This window comes from Heptranchias perlo, chromosome 19 (genome assembly GCF_035084215.1).
Source record: "Heptranchias perlo isolate sHepPer1 chromosome 19, sHepPer1.hap1, whole genome shotgun sequence".
Classification (NCBI taxonomy): domain Eukaryota; kingdom Metazoa; phylum Chordata; class Chondrichthyes; order Hexanchiformes; family Hexanchidae; genus Heptranchias; species Heptranchias perlo.
In genome coordinates this window covers 4,403,959-4,423,311 of record NC_090343.1, presented here as the reverse complement: position 1 = coordinate 4,423,311, position 19,353 = coordinate 4,403,959, and the positions used below count along the sequence as shown (strand labels likewise).

The 19,353-nt window shown below is 42.7% G+C and overlaps 1 protein-coding gene across 2 annotated transcripts in view; it reads right to left on the bottom strand.

The window, feature by feature from the left end:
• Nucleotides 1-17,662, bottom strand: part of LOC137335092 (death-inducer obliterator 1-like) — a 132,245-nt gene extending 114,583 nt beyond the window's left edge. For both annotated transcript variants that reach the window (XM_068000200.1, XM_068000201.1), the window contains exon 1: nucleotides 17,489-17,662. The gene's annotated coding sequence lies outside the window, so the exon portion shown is untranslated. The remainder of the gene's footprint in view (nucleotides 1-17,488) is intronic.
• Between the last annotated feature and the right edge of the window lie 1,691 nt (nucleotides 17,663-19,353).

Genomic DNA, 19,353 nt, shown 5'->3' with positions numbered 1-19,353 from the left:
AGAATATAGGCGGCAGAGTGTTCAATTTGTTGGATATTGGGGCACAGACCTGCTTGGAATCTCACAAATGTAAAGCTAACTAGGTAAGTGCCACTCAAACATTGATATTTAGTGTAATGGTAATAAACATCACCTAAGTAAATATATCACACCATCCTTAGTCTAGATTCATAACCATTTTACAGTCTTAACTGCACTGCTTGCAAACTATATTACTATTTTATTTCTGATAGGCAATAACATTCAGGGAGATACAGTCACTTGTCAATTTACAAACAGTGGTAGAAAATGGCTGGAGGTGGTAAAATCTAGCCAGCTGTCAAATAACCATGTACACTCAGAATCAGATACAAAGTTGAAAATATTCAACCCAGTCAGGACTTTCATAGTGCTAGATCCAATTTTTAAGAATGTAGAGACTTTTTCAGACAACTGCTGTTACAATTATTGCACCTGAAAAGAATCAACAATTTACAACAACATTTTGAATAGATCTACTTTGGAGCTGAGCAACATACTACAGCTCCCTTGATTGTTTTGTAATGTTTTGATGTGCAAGGTTCTATTTTCATGAAAACATTTGAGAAAAGTTCCTTCCTTCCAATTTTAGGGGATTACTTTTTGTACTGAGCACAGCAAGAGTTGTCAGTCCTGGAAAACAACATTTTTAAATCTTTCTGCACACAGTACTAGCATCAAGCACATTCAGCATTCCCAGGTCAGATATAAAACCTCAAGCATGGAAGCTCCATCTACTCTGTCCTGACAACATACTTCAATCCCAGTTTATAATTCCACCCCAATCAACCAGTGTGAATTTTCCAATACCAGTCAATTTGTAATGATGTGGAGATGCCGGTGATGGACTGGGGTTGACAATTGTAAACAATTTTACAACACCAAGTTATAGTCCAGCAATTTTATTTTAAATTCACAAGCTTTCGGAGGCTTCCTCCTTCGTCAGGTGAACGATGTGAAAATCGTTCACCTGACGAAGGAGGAAGCCTCCGAAAGCTAGTCAATTTGTAGCATGAGCGCATTTGTCAAAACATGCCTAACTACTAAGCCTCTTCAATCAGGAAACAGTAACTAAAAATTCTTAAGATATGCAGATCACACCACCATTTGACATACATCTTCTGCTAAAGTTGTCCTATGTAGTGACCACTGCTCTACCACAGTACAGTATTATTTCACATGGGGATATTGTTTGCAGACGAGGGAGTAAATGTTCCAGTCCCATACAAAAAAAATTTCCTAGCAAGTGAAAAGAAAAAAACTTTAAGATCCAACAGTGTTTTCCAGATACGTGGGAAGTATTGTTGGAGTAGAAATGCACATCCAACATTAGGATGCAACTTATACATCTTAATCTGGTAATAGGTTACGAACATGCACAATGCAGAGTGTGGAAGATTTCAGTCACATCAAATGCCAAGAACACTTCAGAAAGTGAACAAAGAATCATATCCATATGCCAAATGAGGCAAGCGGCACCTTCACTGCGAATGTTTTGCCTCACCTTACTCTCCTAGCTGAAATCCAAGAACATTGAATCCACTTCAGCCATAGATTAAAGAAGAGGGCACATCAATGTATCATCAGATTTAGATTCCATGCAGATACCAGGGGTGGCTTGATATTCATTAAAAAAAATTCACAGGTGTTGCCATCCAATGGTGAGTGAAAGCAGATATGCAGTTTCCTACTCTTAATTCAAGTTTTCACCATGCAAAAAAAAGACTAATTAGATGAATATTACATAGAATGAACAGCACAGACACAGGCCATTCAGCCCAACAGGTTCATGTCGATGTTTATGCTCCACATAAGCCTCCTCCCACCCTTTTTCATCTAACCCCATCAACTTATCTTTCTATTCCTTTCTCCTTCATGTACTTATCTAGCTTCCCCTTAAATGCATCAATGCAAGTCGACTCAACTACACCTTGTGGAAGCGAGTTCCACATTCTAATCACTCTCTGTGTAATATAGTTTCTCCGGAATTCCCTATTGGATTTATTAGTGACTATCTTATATTTATGGCCCCTAGATCTGGTCTCCCTCGCAAGTGGAATCATCTCTACATCTACCCCGTCAAACCCTTTCATAATTTTAAAGACCTCTTTCAGGTCATCCTTCAGTCTTCTCTTTACTAGAGGAAAGAGCCCCAGCCTGTTCAATCTTTTCTGATGGGTATAACCTCTTAGTCCTGTATCATCCTAGTAAATCTTTTTTGCACCTTCTCCAGTGCCTCTATATCCTTTTTATATTACGGAGACCAGGGGGGTTACATTAGATAACCCCCGAAAACGGGCGCTGGGATCATGGTGCACGATTAACCCCCGCTCGTTGTTTGCAATGCAGGCAGCACGTAACATTTGGGCTGCCTGATGATTTCAATGATAGCTGCATGCAGCCAGTGCTACCTGCGCTCTTGATTGGCTGCGAGCATCAGTGGGGGCCCCAATTTTGCATGTGGCTAGCATTACTTAAAGGCAGCCTGCAGCCATTATAGGGGAAGTGCACTGTGGCTGCAGGAAATGGTGAGAGAAGTGATTACTGGACTCATAGTTAGAAGAACGGCTGCGCCTGAGAGAGTGCGCACCAAGGTTCTCTGATGATGCACTAGAGGCCTTGGTGCAAGAGTTGGACAGAAAGATAGGCGTCCAGACATATGCTCTATGTCCATTTTATAATATGGAGACCAAAACTGTTCACAGTACTCCAAGTGTAGACTAACCAAGTTTCTATATAAGTTTAACATTACTTCCCTGCTTTTCAATTCTATCCCTCTAGAAATGAACCCCAGTGCTTGGTATGCTTTTTAAAAAAAAAAATGGCCTTATTAAATTGCGTTGCTACTTTGTGATTTGTGTATCTATACCCCCAGATCCTTCGACTCCTCTACCCCATTTAGACTCTTATTTTCCAAGGAGTATGTGGCCTCCTTATTCTTCCTACCAAAATGTACCACCTCATACTTATCTATATTGAAACTGATTTGCCAATTACACGCCTATTCTGCAAGTTTATTAACGTCTTCCTGTATTTTGTCGCAGTCTTCCTCAATATTAACTGTAACCCCCAATTTGGTGTTGTCCGGAAATTTTGAAATTGTACTTCTAATTCCTGAGTCCAAATCATTATGCAATTAGTGAACAACAGTGGTCCCAGCACTGATCCTTGAGGAACACCACTTCCAACTTTTTGCCAGTCTGAGCAACTACCTTTAACCCCTACTCTCTGTTTTCTGTTTTGTAGCGAGCTTGCTATCCATTCTAATACTTGTCCTATGACTCCACATGCTCTGACCTTGTTCATGAGTCTACAATGCGGTATCTTATCAAAGGCCTTTTGAAAATCCAAATATATTAAATCTACGGCATTATCCTTGTAAAGGATTCAAAGAATTCAGCAAGGTTGGTCAAGTATGATCTTCCCTCTTGAAATCCGTGCTAACTATTCTTTATTATATTTTTTATACTTTCAGTTTCTAGATGGTTTTCTATTACATCTTTGAGTAAGGATCCATTATCTTTCCTACCACCGACGTTAAGCTAATTGGTGTATAGTTCCCTAGACTGGTTCTATCTCCCTTTTTAAATATAGTAATCACATTAACAGTCTGCCAGTCCTCTGGCACTATTCCCTTTTCTAACAATTTTTTATATATAAGTAATAGTGCCTTTGCTATCTCTTCCCTAACTTCCTTTAGTATGTGTGGAAGCAATCCATCTGGACCAGGGGTGTTATCCTCTCGAAGTTTGATTAGTTTATCAATTATCTTCTCCTTTCTATCTTCAATGTTTTTATATCTTTTTTGATCTCTTCTAATGTCATGCCCACCAGGTTAGTCTCCCTACTAAATACTGAGATAAAGTAATTATTTAATATTTCTACCATTTCACTGTCATTACCTTTGAATCTATTGTGTCTCTCTCTCTCTTGGTGGCCCCTATCCCTATCCTGATAGGGAGCGAGCAGGAGGAGTCCTGGGTGTGGTAGCACTGGTTTGTGACTTTAAGCAATCCTGACAAATTTGAACTTAGCTCACTTGTGCCTGACAGCATTATTAATTAGAATGTTCACATTTTCAAACTATCAAAAGACAGGTGATAAATTAGAGCTTGTCTGCTTTTGAAATTGAACTTTTTTTTTTAGATGGAACTTAAATTGGGATGAAGATATACACTGGTCACCTCACTCTCATCTTAGTACATTTTCTGAAATTTAAGAGAACACAAAAGCTACATCAAGTATGCAATTATTACACCCAAACAAACTCAGCATAAACATTGTCTGAATCAAGTTTTGGTAATTTGCCTTTGAGTTTTTCTTAAAATAATGGTGAAAAACAACAGCACGGAAATTGCTGGATGCTGAAGAGAAAAATTCTTGAAACTACTTTGTCCAGTAAATCCTGAAGATAATGGAGAATGTGAAACAGAAAGCTAAACCCTCTTATTTGGATTGCAAAAGACAAATAGGTATTAACAAACTAAATTTCTGAATAAGAGGCATACATAAATCAGTTAATGGACATCACTGTATCCCAAGTTAATAGCCAGACAACTAGGTTCAGGTAGGGAATACACATTTTAAAGGAGCGAGCAAAGTGGGAGTGCAAAAGTTTTCAACCAACGGTCACAGTTCTGGCAAAAATATTAAATCTAAGCCAATACTTTTGGGAGAGAATGAAGCCTTCAAGCAAAAACTTTAATAAAAGGTAATAAAAAACACAAAATACAGTTCAGTAGAGAAATTTAATCATGGCATTGTGAAGCATGCAATTTAATTTTAAAATTGTGTTTAAAACCTTATGCTTGACATCAGAAGCACAGGTTTTTAAAAAAAGCACTGAGTGATTGGATTAGTTTGGTTCATCCAGCAAAGCTTTGACAGTGAAATGCTTACAAAAGAATTCCAACTGTAAATGTTTACATAGGCAGTTTCCACTATAAATGTTGATATAGAATGTTACTCAAAATTGTGACACAGGAACTAAGGTTTATTAAATCCTTTGTCCAGTAAATCCTAAAGATAATGGAGAATGTGAAACAGAAAGCTAAACCCTCTTATTTGGATATCAAAAGACAAATAGGCATTAACAAACTACATTTCTGAATAAGAGGCATACATGAATTAGTTAATGGACATCACTATATCCCAAGTTAGTAGCCAGACAACTAGGTTCAGGTAGGGAGGACACATTTTAAGGAACGAGCAGTCAAAGTGCTACTGTGGGAGCGCAAAGGTGGCAACTTCAGCCAAATTTGAATGTAAATGTTTTAGTTAGATCAGACATGTACATAAGAACATAAGAAATAGGAGCAGGGGTAGGCCATGTCCCCTCAAACCTGCTCCGCCATTCAATAAGATCAAGGCTGATCTTCGACTTCAACACTTTCCCACTCTATCCCCATATCTCTTGATTCCCATAGTGTCCAAAAATCTATCGATCCTAGTTTTGAATATACTCAACGACTGAGCATCCATAGCCCTCTGGGGCAGAGAATTCTAAAGATTCATAGCCCTCTGAGTAAAGAAACATTTCCTCATCTCAGCCCTACATAGCTGACCCCTTATCCTGAGACTATGACCCTAGTTGTAGACTCTCCAGCCAGGGGAAACAGCCTCAGCGTCAACCCTGTCAAGCCCTCTAAGAATTTTACATGTTTCAATGAGATCACCTCTCATTCTTCTAAACTCCAGAGAAAATAGGCCCATTCTACTCAATCTCTCATCCCAGGAATCAATCTGGTGAACCTTTGTTGCACCCCCTCTAAGGCAAGTTTAGAAAGGTGACCAAAACTGTATAAAGTACTCCAGGTGGGGTCTCACCAAAGCCCTACATAATTCCAGCAAGACTTCCTTATTCTTATACTCCAACTTGCATTCAGTTTTACTTTACACAAGTAGTAGGGAATGAATTCCTAAAATCTATTTCCTAATCCAGATATTTAATGATTAACAAAAGCATGTTTGTTTCTATAGAAATGGCATGCTGTTGTTTCTGATCCTGGCTCTCGGTCCCAGGTGAGATTACCAACATTAAAGAATGGCCAATGTGATATAGAATACCAAAAACAAAGGTCCTACTTGATATCAAAGATTTATAATTTAAACAGATCACAATCTGCTCAAAGTACTTGGGAGCAAGCTACTTGAAACCTGTAAAATCCCCTCCCTCAAGACAACATAGATAGGCATGGAAGGCACAATCAATAGTTTTGCTCACCAAGATGAAGAGATTGCTCAGATTTCTACCTTAGATGCTCAGTCCACATTCCCCACAATATCTTCAGGTCAACCTGTACATCCCTGATTTGCTAAATAATGGCAAAAGATCACATATCCCTAAACACGGACAGTGGGATGAGATTGAACCTTTTTTTTTAAAAACTTCTGATCAGCCCATATATGCAAGATTGCCAACCTCTGCCCAATATCTAGTAATCCTTTACTGTGCTCAAATTTTTATGATTCCATATCTTACTCTTCTATTTCTGGTTGACTACCAATATGGTGGAAAAAAATAGGGTTGCACTTAAGTTTCAGAAGTCAGCATGTTATTAGGATCATGTTGGTCCTGTCCCTCAAGACCTGTAAATCAGGGCAATATTGGATGGGGCAGGGGAGGTTAAGGAAAGAACAAAGATCCATTTTACAAGTACACAGCAACTCTAATAGTCAACATCAAGACCAGTGAGCCATAGAGAAGCAGGCTCCCAAATCTAGAGAAATAGCAGGTCTTGCCAATGGCAAAAAGCAACTGTAGATGTCGTCTCTGAAAATTCATACAAGACATATATGTCTCAAATAGGAACAGAAAGCAAAATACTGCAGATGCTGAAAATCAAACAAAAACAGAAAATGCTGGAGACTCTCAGCAGGTTAGGCAAATTCTGTTGAAAAAATACAAAATCAGTTGACGTATAAACCCAACATCAGTTCTAAGGAAGGGTTTATACCTGAATTGAGATGTTTAAGATAATTAAAGGATTTGATAGGGTAGATAGAGAGAAACTATTTCCTCTGGTGGGGGAGTCCAGCGCAAAGGGGCATAACCTTAAAATTAGAGCTAGGCTGTACACTGGTGATGTCAGGAAGCATTTCTTCACACGAAGGGTAGTGGAAATCTGGAACTCTCTTTCCCCAAAAAGCCGTAGAGGCTGGGGCGCAACTGAAAATTTCAAAACTGAGATTGATAGATTTTTGTTAGGCATTACCAAAAGTATTAAGGATTATGGAACCAAGGCGGGTAAATGGAGTTAAGATACTGATCAACCATGATCTAACTGAATGGCCGAACAGGCTCAAGGGGCTGAAAGGCCAACTCCTGTTTGTGTGCATCAACTGACTGTTTCCTGACCGATGCGGCATGTTTAGATTCTCTGAATCGTATGTCAAAGTGGTCTTGAAACTTCCAATCCAGAATTATTCTGGCAAAGCTTGTTGCAATATTTAAACCACTCTAGAGTTGATTCTGAAAATAAAGAGTTATTTGCCTTCAAGCAGTGGCTAGTATCAGTAGTTTAATGGAAAGGGATTTAATCAGTTTATACACTCGGAACCTTGATTTAGGGGCCAGGTTCTCAACTCCTCTAAAGGAAGGCACTAGCACAACTATCATGGTGTTCTAAAATACTGTCCTCCTGAGACAGTACAAAGTGTTTTGGCAATATTTGCACGGTAACTGAATATGCCACTAATATATTATTACCTATAAAAAGTGTGACGATCTATAAAAGATCATTTTGGTTTTTAAAAGGAGGCAGTGTGAATTAACAGTATAATATGTAACATTCCCTCGAATAATTAAAACTGGAATTTTTTTTGCTCATTTCATCATGATCCTAGGTTTGGATCCTTTACAAGGTATAAATGCATCAGCTAAAATACAAATATTCTCAACCCAGATGGAAGTAAGTATTCAATCAAACCAAAATTTAAAACTTCCTTCCTCTGATGAGCAGAATTTCTTTTTAGTTTGTACTGTGGGTAGAAGTTGGTTTTCTCCAGCAATGGCTTTTCTACCTGCTCCCATGTTGTCTTACCTGGGCCCACCTCCTCATCCACATGCTGCCCTTCATTGACAACATCCACAAGCATGGGGGTCAGCATCCATATGTATGCTGATGACACAGAGCTCTACCTCTCTGCCACTTCCCTCAACCCCTTGGTGCTATCAGACTTCAAGTCGTGGATGAGCTAAAACTTCCTAAAGCTGAACATCGTGAAAACCAAAGCCACTGTTTTCAGCCCCTGCCATAAGCTCCACTACCTTGGCATGCAGTCTATCCATCTCCCCAAACACTCACTCAGGCTAAAGCGTGAAGCCTTAGTGTCTTGCTCAACCCTAAACTGAGCTTCAAATCCCAAAGCAATCCATTACCAAAACCGCTTGTCTCCACCTCAGCAATACTGCCTGCCTCAGCCCCTCCACCACCAAAACCCTTATCCATGCTTTGGCCACCTCGAGTCTTCATTGTCCTCCATGCTGTCCTCCCATCCTCCGTCCACTACAAACTTCAGCTTGTCCAGGATGTAGCCGACTATATCTTGATTGTATTAAGTCCTGGTCGCTCATCACCCTTACTGACATATACTGCCTCCCTGTCCCCAGTGCATAACATTTAAAAACACCATCCTTGTATTTAAATCCTCCCATCTCTGCAATCTCCTGCTGCGTTCTACCCCTTCCTGTACTCTTCAGTTCTGACTCTTGGCCTTTTGTGCAACCTCTCCTTAGTCCCAATACTATGGCAATGGTCGGCAACTACGGCCGGCACAGACACAATGGGCCAAATGGCCTCCTTCTGTGCCGTAACTTTTCTATGATTCTAATGCTCCTCAAAGCCCTCCAACTTTGTACCATTAAAAGCCTCCATAAAATCTTTTTGGTAGGCTTTCGGACACCTCTTCTGATCTCCTCCCAAACGATTCTCCATTTGCTCAATCCTTTATCTATTTCTAGTTGTGTTTCTCCAACCTCAAAGCACCTTGGGGCATTTGTTACATTGAAGGCCCTACATAAAAGGCAGCTGGTGAGCATCATAAACTCTTGTTTGAAACTGGGTTTCTAACCTCTGAAATTTCACAATGAACATTTATTGTGCTCCAGGATGCCACCAGCCAACTAAATTAAGAAAATGATCATATCAAATTCCACAGCTGGCATTAATTACTGTGTATGGCTTCTTGAACTACACCAAGATGGACTGATATGGACATTTCACTAACCACCTACTCAGTCAAAATTCACAATCGTGTTCACAGATGGCATGGCTTCATGTCTACACATTAACAAGCAACATTGCATACTTCGATTCTCTGGTTCAATTTGTGTGGAGAACAATGGAACCGTTAACGGGTAACAAAATTCCAATGCCAGTTAATGCAGAAAAGGATGGGTAGAGTCTGATCAAAGCTCTATTCTTGTGCAATGTTAGGTAAAGACAGTATCTCCTTTTAGTCAAAAGCCCGCTTAGCCAGAGCTAGTATGGTTAGCTTCCAGGTCAGGAATTTAAGCTTTCAGGAGTACAAAACCTCAGAAGACGAGTACATAGCTTGCGATTATGATCCAATGTAGGAGTCCAGGCTTGAGGGGAATTTTGATCTTTTAAATCACCCTTCATAAGTTTGAGCATTTACCAATTCTCTTTACTGAACCCCTTCCATGAGAAAACTGAAGGCAGATGCATGGCTCGAGAGGAAATGTACTACATGAAGTATTAACGAGCCATACAGACATGATTGGATCTGCGTCATCCTCTGGTCTATTCTGAGTCAGGGAGGCTTAGGATTCCAACTGGTGTCGTCAATGAGTATCACACCGGCAATTTATACATGGGGATGTCAGGTTAAAAAAAAATTGGCTCAGTTTGTGATGCCCCCACCTCCAACCCATCTGCCAGATACATCTGCACATAAGTGGGAACCATTATCGATAAAGCATCTTTACTTCAAAACTAATGGGGAAAGAATGAGATATCAGCTGTAGCTTTTATATGCAGACTGGTAGAACTGGGAATTAGACGGTTCTCTGGTCAGATATGAACAAAATCTTTTTCACTACATCTAAGTTATGATTTCCTGAATTCCACAATGGATTCCATTTCCACTCGAGGCTGAGTACTTGTTACCTCGCTTCTGCTTTATGGGCAATAGCCAGTCTGTGGGCTGTGCTATATAATCTGTCCCAATCTACACAAGTAACTTCTTCAAAATGATGACAATATTGTGTTTAGGCCTCACAATCCAGAGTAGTTTTGCAATTTCCTATTTTCTATTTGTGCAATTAGATCTGGTGCCTCAGGGTAGGGCTCAATTCTACAACATGACTGCCTGACTCATTAGACTAGGTGAGGCAATGTTAATCTTTCAAAATGAACAAATCCTCGGGTTGAAATGCAACCTTGCATAACAATTATGTAGGGGGACCTATACTACAGTCCCATGAAGCCCGACCTCTTGGGCTTGAATCTGAAGGATTATGTTCAGGGGAGGGAAATTGGAACTTTATAGATATGGGGTACATCTGAACCCGTAGTTATGCTACGTATCTTCTGCCCTCACCTCCCATCTCCCCTCGATAATGTTGCAACAGGCACCGCATTCAGACAGTAGGAAGATGTAACATACAATGCTGAATTATTTTCTCTTCCTTTCCATGCCTGTGCTGGGTCTCAAAGCCACTCTTCTTCCCATTCAGCATTTCTACCCAAGACAAAGAAACTTTTTTTTTTATTCGTTCATGGGATGTGGGCGTCGCTGGAGAGGCCGGCATTTATTGCCCATCCCTAATTGCCCTCGAGAAGGTGGTGGTGAGCCGCCTTCTTGAATCGCTGCAGTCCGTCTGGTGAAGGTTCTCCCACAGTGCTGTTAGGAACAGAGTTCCAGGATTTTGACCCAGTGACTATGAAGGAACGGCAATATATTTCCAAGTCGGGATGGTGTGTGACTTGGAGGGGAACGTGCAGGTGGTGTTGCTCCCATGTGCCTGCTGCTCTTGTCCTTCTAGGTGGTAGAGGTCGCGGGTTTTGGAGGTGCTGTTGAAGAAGCCTTGGCAAGTTGCTGCAGTGCATCCTGTGGATGGTACACACTGCAGCTACAGTGAGCCAGTGGTGAAGGGAGTGAATGTTTAGGGTGGTGGATGGGGTGCCAATCAAGCAGGCTGCTTTGTCCTGGATGGTGTCGAGCTTCTTGAGTGTTGTTGGAGCTGCACTCATCCAGGCAAGTGGAGAGTATTCCATCACACTTCTGACTTGTGCCTTGTAGTTGGTGGGAAGGCTTTGGGGAGTCAGGCGAGTCACTCGCCGCAGAATACCCAGCCTCTGACCTGCTCTTGTAGCCACAGTATTTATATGGCTGGTCCAGTTAAGTTTCTGGTCAATGGTGACCCCCCAGGATGTTGATGGTGTGGGATTCAGCGATGGTAATGCCACTGAATGTCATGGGGAGGTGTTAGACTCTCTCTTGTTGGAGATGGTCATTGCCTGGCACTTGTCTGGTGCGAATGTTACTTGCCACTTATCAGCCCAAGCCTGGATGTCGTCCAGGTCTTGCTGCACGCCGGCACGGACTGTTTCATTATCTGAGGGGTTGCAAATGGAACTGAACACTGTGCAATCATCAGTGAACATCCCCATTTCTGACCTTATGATGGAGGGAAGGTCATTGATGAAGCAGCTGGATGGTTGGGCCAAGGACACTGCCCTGAGGAACTCCTTCAGCAAAGTCCTGGGGCTGAGATGATTGGCCTCCAACAACCACTATCATCTTCCTTTGTGCTCGGTATGACCCCAGCCACTGGAGAGTTTTCCCCCCGATTACCATTGACTTCAATTTTACTAGGGCTCCTTGGTGCCACACTCGGTCAAATACTGCCTTGATGTCAAGGTCAGTCACTCTCACCTCACCTCTGGAATTCAGCTCTTTTGTCCATGTTTGGACCAAGGCTGTAATGAGGTCTGGAGCCGAGTGGTACTGGCGGAACCCAAACTGAGCATCAGTGAGCAGGTTATTGGTGAGTAAGTGCCGCTTGATAGCACTGTCGATGACACCTTCCATCACTTTGCTGATGATTGAGAGTAGCCTGATGGGGCGGTAATTTGCCGGATTGGATTTGTCCTGCTTTTTGTGGACAGGACATCCCTGGGCAATTTTCCACACTGTTGGGTAGATGCCAGTGTTGTAGCTGTACTGGAACAGCTTGGCTAGAGGCGCAGCTAGATCTGGAGCACAAGTCTTCAGCACTACAGCCGGGATGTTGTCGGGGCCCATAGCCTTTGCTGAATCCAGTGTACTCAGCCCTTTCTTGATATCACATGGAGTGAATCGAATTGGCTGAAGACTGGCTTCTGTGATGGTGGCGATATCGGGAGGAGGCTGAGATGGATCATCCACTCGGCACTTCTGGCTGAAGATGGTTGCAAACGCTTCAGCCTTGTTTTTTGCACTCACGTGCTGGACTCCGCCATCATTGAGGATGGGGATGTTTGCAGAGCCTCCTCCTCCCGTTAGTTGTTTAATTGTCCGCCACCATTCATGAACGGATGTGGCAGGACTGCAGAGTTTTGATCTGATCCATTGGTTGTGGAATCGCTTAGCTCTGCTATTGCATGTTGCTTCCGCTGTTTAGCATGCATGTAGTCCTGAGTTGCAGCTTCACCAGGTTGGCACCTCATTTTCAGCTACACCAGGTGCTGCTCCTGGCATGCTCTTCTACACTTCTTATTGAAGAGGGTTGATCCCCTGGCTTGTTGGGATTGGTAGTGAGGAATATGCCGGGCCATGAGGTTACAGATTGTGCTGGAATACAATTCTACTGCTGCTGATGGCCCACAGCGCCTCATGGATGCCCAGTTTTGAGCTACTGGATCGGTTCTGAATCTATCCCATTTAGCACGGTGATGGTGCCACACAGCACGTTGGATAGTGTCCTCAGTGCGAAGACGGGACTTCGTCTCCACGAGGACTGTTCGGTGGTCAATCCTACCAATACTTTCATGGACAGATGCATTTGCGACAGGTAGATTGGTGAGGACGAGGTCAAATAAGTTTTTCCCTCGTGTTGGTTCACTTACCACCTGCCGCAGGCCCAGTCTGGCAGCTATGTCTTTCAGGACTCGGCCAGCTCAGTCAGTAGTGGTGCTACCAAGCGACTCTTGGTGATGGACGTTGAAGTTCCCCACCCAGAGTTCATTCTGTGTCCTTGCTACCCTCAGTGCTTCCTCCAAGTGGTGTTCAACATGGAGGAGGGCTGATTCATCAGCTATGGGAGCGCGGTAGGTGGTAATCAGCAGGAGGTTTCCTTGCCCATGTTCGACCTGATGCCATGAGATTTCATGGGGGTCCAGAGTCAATGTTGAGGACTCCCAGGGCCACTCGCTCCTGACTGTATATCACTGTACTGCCACCTCTGGTCGGTCTGTCCTGCCGGTGGGACAGGACATACCCAGGGACGGTGATGGAAGAGTCTGGGACCTTGGCTGAAAGGTATGATTCTGTGAGTATGGCTATGTCAGGTTGTTGCTTGACTAGTCTGTGGGACAGCTCTCCCAATTTTGGCACAAGTCCCCAGATATTAATGAGGCGGCTTATGCTACAACCCAGCAGATATCAGGTCGATATGACGTGTTTCACTGGTCTGTGACACAAGCCTAAGAGCATCAGCGAATACTGAACCCTGTATGAAGTTGAGCCTACCTTTGGAATATCATCCATTTTCTGATTTTGAAGGAGTATCTATCCCAAGATCTATTGAGGTGTTCTCCTCACACCACAATACTGCCAGATACCTGTTGAATTGTTGTACACAGTGTGAATATTTTTAAACTTCCCCATTTGCAGTGCAACTGGATCAGGTTTAAATATTCCCAAACCTGGGAGTGGAAAGGGTTGGGAAATCTAGTTAGAATGTGCTGAGATCTAAACTGTTTACGTGCTGCCAAACCTCCAGGGATGACTGTTCTTTTCACCTACCTCCCTTCCAAATAGGTTGCTTACTCAGGGTTAAAGAGGGGGGAAAAAAACTGCAAATGTTGAAAATATTTCCAGAGCATAAGTACTATTTTTCCCAGTGAGCTCTGAGCAGATGTGATAGCTTAACAGCAGCCGGGAGGGGGGAGAGAAGAGAAATAGGTCTCATACTACAATAGGGAGCAACTTCATGAAACACCTGGCACAAATAGACCATTGCCATCAGTCCTGAAGATTTGGTGACATCCCATTTCCTGCCATTAAAAATAAATTAAACGGCAGATTGGAATTTGTTGCCCATGAAATGGAGGTGCTAATAAGGATCTCCGGGTTCACCCTTACCTGTTGGGCATGCCAGTTGTATGCTACCTTCTCAGATGTTATGACCAATCAGAGCTCCGGAGGAAGAACAATGCAACAGGACAGGTGCAAGACTGCATGAGCAATAGCACCAACTATAGAATCATGGAATGGTTACAGCACAGGAGGCAGCCATTTGGCCCGTCGAACCCGTGCTGGCTCTCTGCAAGAGCAATCCAGTTAGTCCCACTCCCCCGCCCTTTCCCTTCCCTACAGACTGAACACAGACTGTTCTGAAGGATAAGAGCATAATGTACAATAGCTGTGGTAGAACCAGTATGCTTGGCTTCTTTCTTGCATTCATCATATGATGGCATTATGCATAACTGTGCAAGAGGAGCACTCAATGCTATTTGGCAGATTTCACTCAAGTGGAAAAGATAGGAGCCAAGAAAGATGACAAAAAAAATTCTTGGATTCTGAAGCACTAAAAGGGAAATCCTAGTCAGTTCCACCACTGCTACTAGACCTTACCGGAACCAATTATAATTTGCAGTTACAACACTTAGGAAAGTTGAAGACATAGTGGGCGATCAAACAAGTAGCATAAAATTACTCTGTGCAACTTGTGTGATTGTGATGACTTGAGAGTATAAATCTCACTCTGCCAAAAAGAAAAACAGATTAAAACAAGATACACTAAGAATCAAAATTCATGCTCACATACAACATGGGAAGTAATGAGAAAAAGATTGCACTGTTGCAAATTTTAAATTTAAAAAAAGAGAATCATGCATATAAAGCACTGCCTATTAGGAGGGCACTATGTCCCAGTCTGCATCATAAATCTGAACTTGTCATTAAGTGCGAGAGTGGCTTGCCAGATGAGCTTTCCCCCTTCCCAGTCGGAACCAAATATCTGCTCAGCAACATCATGTTGGCACACCAAAGATCAGAAACATGCTACAATGTGAAAAATGACAGACAACAACCAGAATCCTATTAAGCATCATAACCAATCTGTTGCACCACCTGACAACTGTGCGCATTTCTCCTCAAACTTTTTTATACAGAATGGAATTTCACTTAAAAATACAGCAGAGATTTTTCAGCACTGGGTAACAGCTGGAATAGAACATTGCTAAGAATATTACTGCAAATCACCACCACAGCCACATTAACCGATTTCAATTCTGTTCTATATTAAAACAGAATACAGAGCACCATAGTATACATTTCCAGGAGTATGGGACAATGGCAATTGCACTGACACCCACCTCCACATACCACTTCTCTAACATACAGTATTTACAAAACAAACTTCAGAAGTTTTTAACATTTCAATCTAACTCAATTGTTTGTTCTAATTTAGCTCAAATCTTTTTTAAACTAAACACCTATTTGTTTTACTGTACTTTATTTAAAAATTAGTAACATAAGGGTACCATTATAGACTCTGAAACCCTTAGAGAGCAAAAGCACAATATGACGACTAGTTACTGGAGTCATGCTGCTGCACTCTTACCACAAAACAGTACGTCTGTTAATGCTGCGTACCATTTTCCCGGGATTATTTAAAATGCTCAAAATGGTTCCGAGGGGGACATCAGTACGATGCTCTCTGGACACTGGTAGCGTGGACAAAGTAACTAATCATAGAAAGGTTACAGCACGGAACGAGGCCATTTGGCCCATCAAGTCCACGCCAGCTCTATGCAACAGCAATCTGGCTAGTCCTACTCCCCCGCCCTATCCCCGTAGCCCTGCAATTTTTTTCCTTTCAAGTACTTATCCAGTTCCCTTTTGATAGCTATGACTGAATCTGCCTCCACCACCCCTTCTGGCAGTGCATTCCAGATCCTAACCACTTGCTGTGTAAAAAAGTTTTTCCTCATGTCAGCTTTGGTTCTTTTGCCAACTTATTTAGATCTGCACATCATTAAACCACTGTTGTTTTCCGGATATTGTCATCTGGTCCAAACATAGTTGGTATGACATGTAAGTGTGCGAATATTTAATGTTTGTAAACAATGACTGATTTAAGAATTTAAAAATAAGTTATACAAAACATATATATTTTAAAGGCAACATCATTTGAAGGGAAAGTTTGCATGGCTACGGAGAAAGAATGGGGGTATTGGACTAACTGGTTTGCTCTTACAAAGAGCTGGCATAGGCTCAATGGGCCAAATGGCCTCCTCCTGTGTTGTAACCATTCTATGATGATACATAAGTTATCCAGGTCAGAGGACAGTTTAAACATATAGATCCAAAAATATTAAACTGGATAATGGGGACAGGGCAAACTATCTTTCCCAGTGTCCAGAATTAATGAGCAAAACAAAATTAATGTTCACTTGCCCGTGGTAGTAAACACCTGCACTGCCTAAAATATCTCAGTTTCTACCACAACTCAGTTACAAACATACTATAATATTTATTTAATAATGTGAACGTTAATCACGTGATAGCATCGCTGTATCCAATTTGACTGCTACTTTTCCTATTCAGAACACAAAAATAATCCAGTCATATGAACTGGTTACTTAGACTGGTTTTGCCAAATTCTTTTTTTTCGGGGGGGTGGGGGTGGGGGAAGCCTTTGCCAGTTATTTAGGCACAACTCAGGAGAGGCAATTTCCCTGTCTGCTCATGCCAAACTCCGGGAAGCACGTACACCCCTCGACAGCTTCCTGCTGCTGTAAAATAAGACAACCTCCCGCCAGATTATTTACGTGAAATTCACACGCATACAATCCTCAGCGCAAACTGAAACTCCTTCACGACATCTGCAAATATGACCTATTTAATCCGATTCACTCCCGCAATAAGTACCACAGATTAATCCGAAATAAGATACAAAGACCATAAAGCCGAGTTAACGCTCCATCGAGACTTGAAGCTATCGCGGGCGCACGAATCCAAAGGGAAAGGCGAGCCTTAACCGAGGCACGATTTATGGCCCTGGCGAGCCCGCGGCCTAAACGCGCCCAACCGCCAGTAGAAATGAGCCGCAGTCTCTTCGCTAAACCAGGGCCGGATGCATAACCATCCCGCCTCTAGGAACAAAGCAGCGAGGCCCGCGGCTCCGGTCGATCTAACACCGTCTGCTTTCACCGTGCTGAACCGCGGCCTACACTCCTCGGAGGGGCCTAACGCCCAGGTCTCTGGCTCCGGCTCCCGTATGTGCAGCACTACTCACTGTATTTAAAGAGGCTCCCGATTTCTTCCCCCACCCTCACGGGCGCTGCTCCCGGGTAACCACCGCGTTAGGCTGATCAGGCTCGGTAACGACACGCGGCTGCGGCTCAGTCCGAGCACAACCTCCGCCAAAGACTCGGCGCCATTACCGACAGCACACGTGACCTGCAGGCTCCCCACGTGATCGACGCACCCAGGCACGCACGATGCGGGGGAGAGGTGTGGAGAACGGACATACTGACAGGAGAGAACATTCAAAGCAGCTACAAAAACATCCAATGTGACCTCGTTGCAATCAAAGGCAAACTGCGCGCATAAACAAACCAGGATTCCCTACTCTGCGGCCAGTAGGCACTAGAAGTGCAAACAGCCATGGCTCTTTGGGCTGAATAGCTGCAGTGCCTCCACACCCAACTGAAAACTAGCAAAAGTTGTCCAACAATTTCCAAGAGATGGCTCAAAACAGCCTTGAATATAAGCGTTATTAATATGAAGACAAGGAGTTAGATTGGAAATGTAGTGGGTCATGCTTGTTAGAAAGTAATATGCAAGTACATAGGAACATAAGAAAAAGGAGCAGGACCCTCAAGCCTTCTCCACCATTCAATAAAATCATGACTGATCATCTACCTCAACTTCACTTTCCCACTTTATCCCCATATCATTTAATTTCCTTAGTGTCCAAAAATCTATTAATCTCAGTCTTGAATGTACTCAACGACTGAGCATCCACATCCCTCTGGGGTAGAGAATTCCAAAGATTCACAACCCTGAGTGAGAAATTTTTCCTCATCCTAAATGGCCAACCCCATGAGACTCGACCCCTTATCTTGAGACTCACAATACTCCATTACTTTTATTGCAGTATATAAAAGCAGTTAGAAGCAATGGTGATTTAGAAATGACTGAAGATTTACTATCTATGGGGCCATGATCTCCCAGAATATTTTGATCTTTGCTACCCCCCCCCCCCATTTATTGGTATTTTGGTGCCTACTGTAATTCCAAGTGTAAATCTGTGCCATTTTTGTAACATTAAGTAAAATGCTTCGCCACTCCTCCCCAGTCCCTATTGATTTCCAAGCACTGATGGGAAGTCTCAAATAAAGACAGTCTATGCATTCACATCAGGGAACATCCACCTTATCTCAAAAAAGCTGCAATTAGCAGAAAATAAACCTTCACATAAAACTGTCACAAAAGTTTCTTTGAGGAAAATAATAAGTTTTAAAAGCTGCATTTTAGCAGCTTATTTGTTATACCTAACTATTTTGGAGGCAAACACCAAATAAACTGACTCTTAGAATCCAATAGCTCATTTAAAAAATTTCATCTCAAGTTTGTGTACAAGAGGAGAAATAACGGCTAACTGAAGTCTGAGTTCCGTTCTCCAATCAATCTGGTTTTGAAAGGCTCTGGTCCCACCTTCCAAATGATGAGTGGTCAATACTGACAATCTCCATTTACACTAACAAATACATGCCGGGGGGCGGGGGGCAAAATTTAGACCCCCCCCCCACAACAGGTGGGAGGGTCGGGGGGTTAAATTGGTAAATATGTGAAACCCAACCCCAACCCACAATGAACACGCCAGTTTAGCCTCAATGGGTTTGGGGCCGTCCAAGTAACCCGCTCTGGAGAGGCGGGTCCGTGATTATATTTAAATCTGTTCCTCGGATTTTGGGAGCTAGGCTCAGGAAACCTAGTAGCTAATGGGGACGAGAGGGAGCTGCCAGATCCAGCAGGTGATTTTCCAGCACTGCTTGTGGGCAGGAGTGCTTCCCCCAGCCTCCCAAGCAAACCTTCTGCTGTGATCTGCCGACCCCCACGATCTCTCCTTCCCTCCTCGCTGCCACGCTCCAAGCC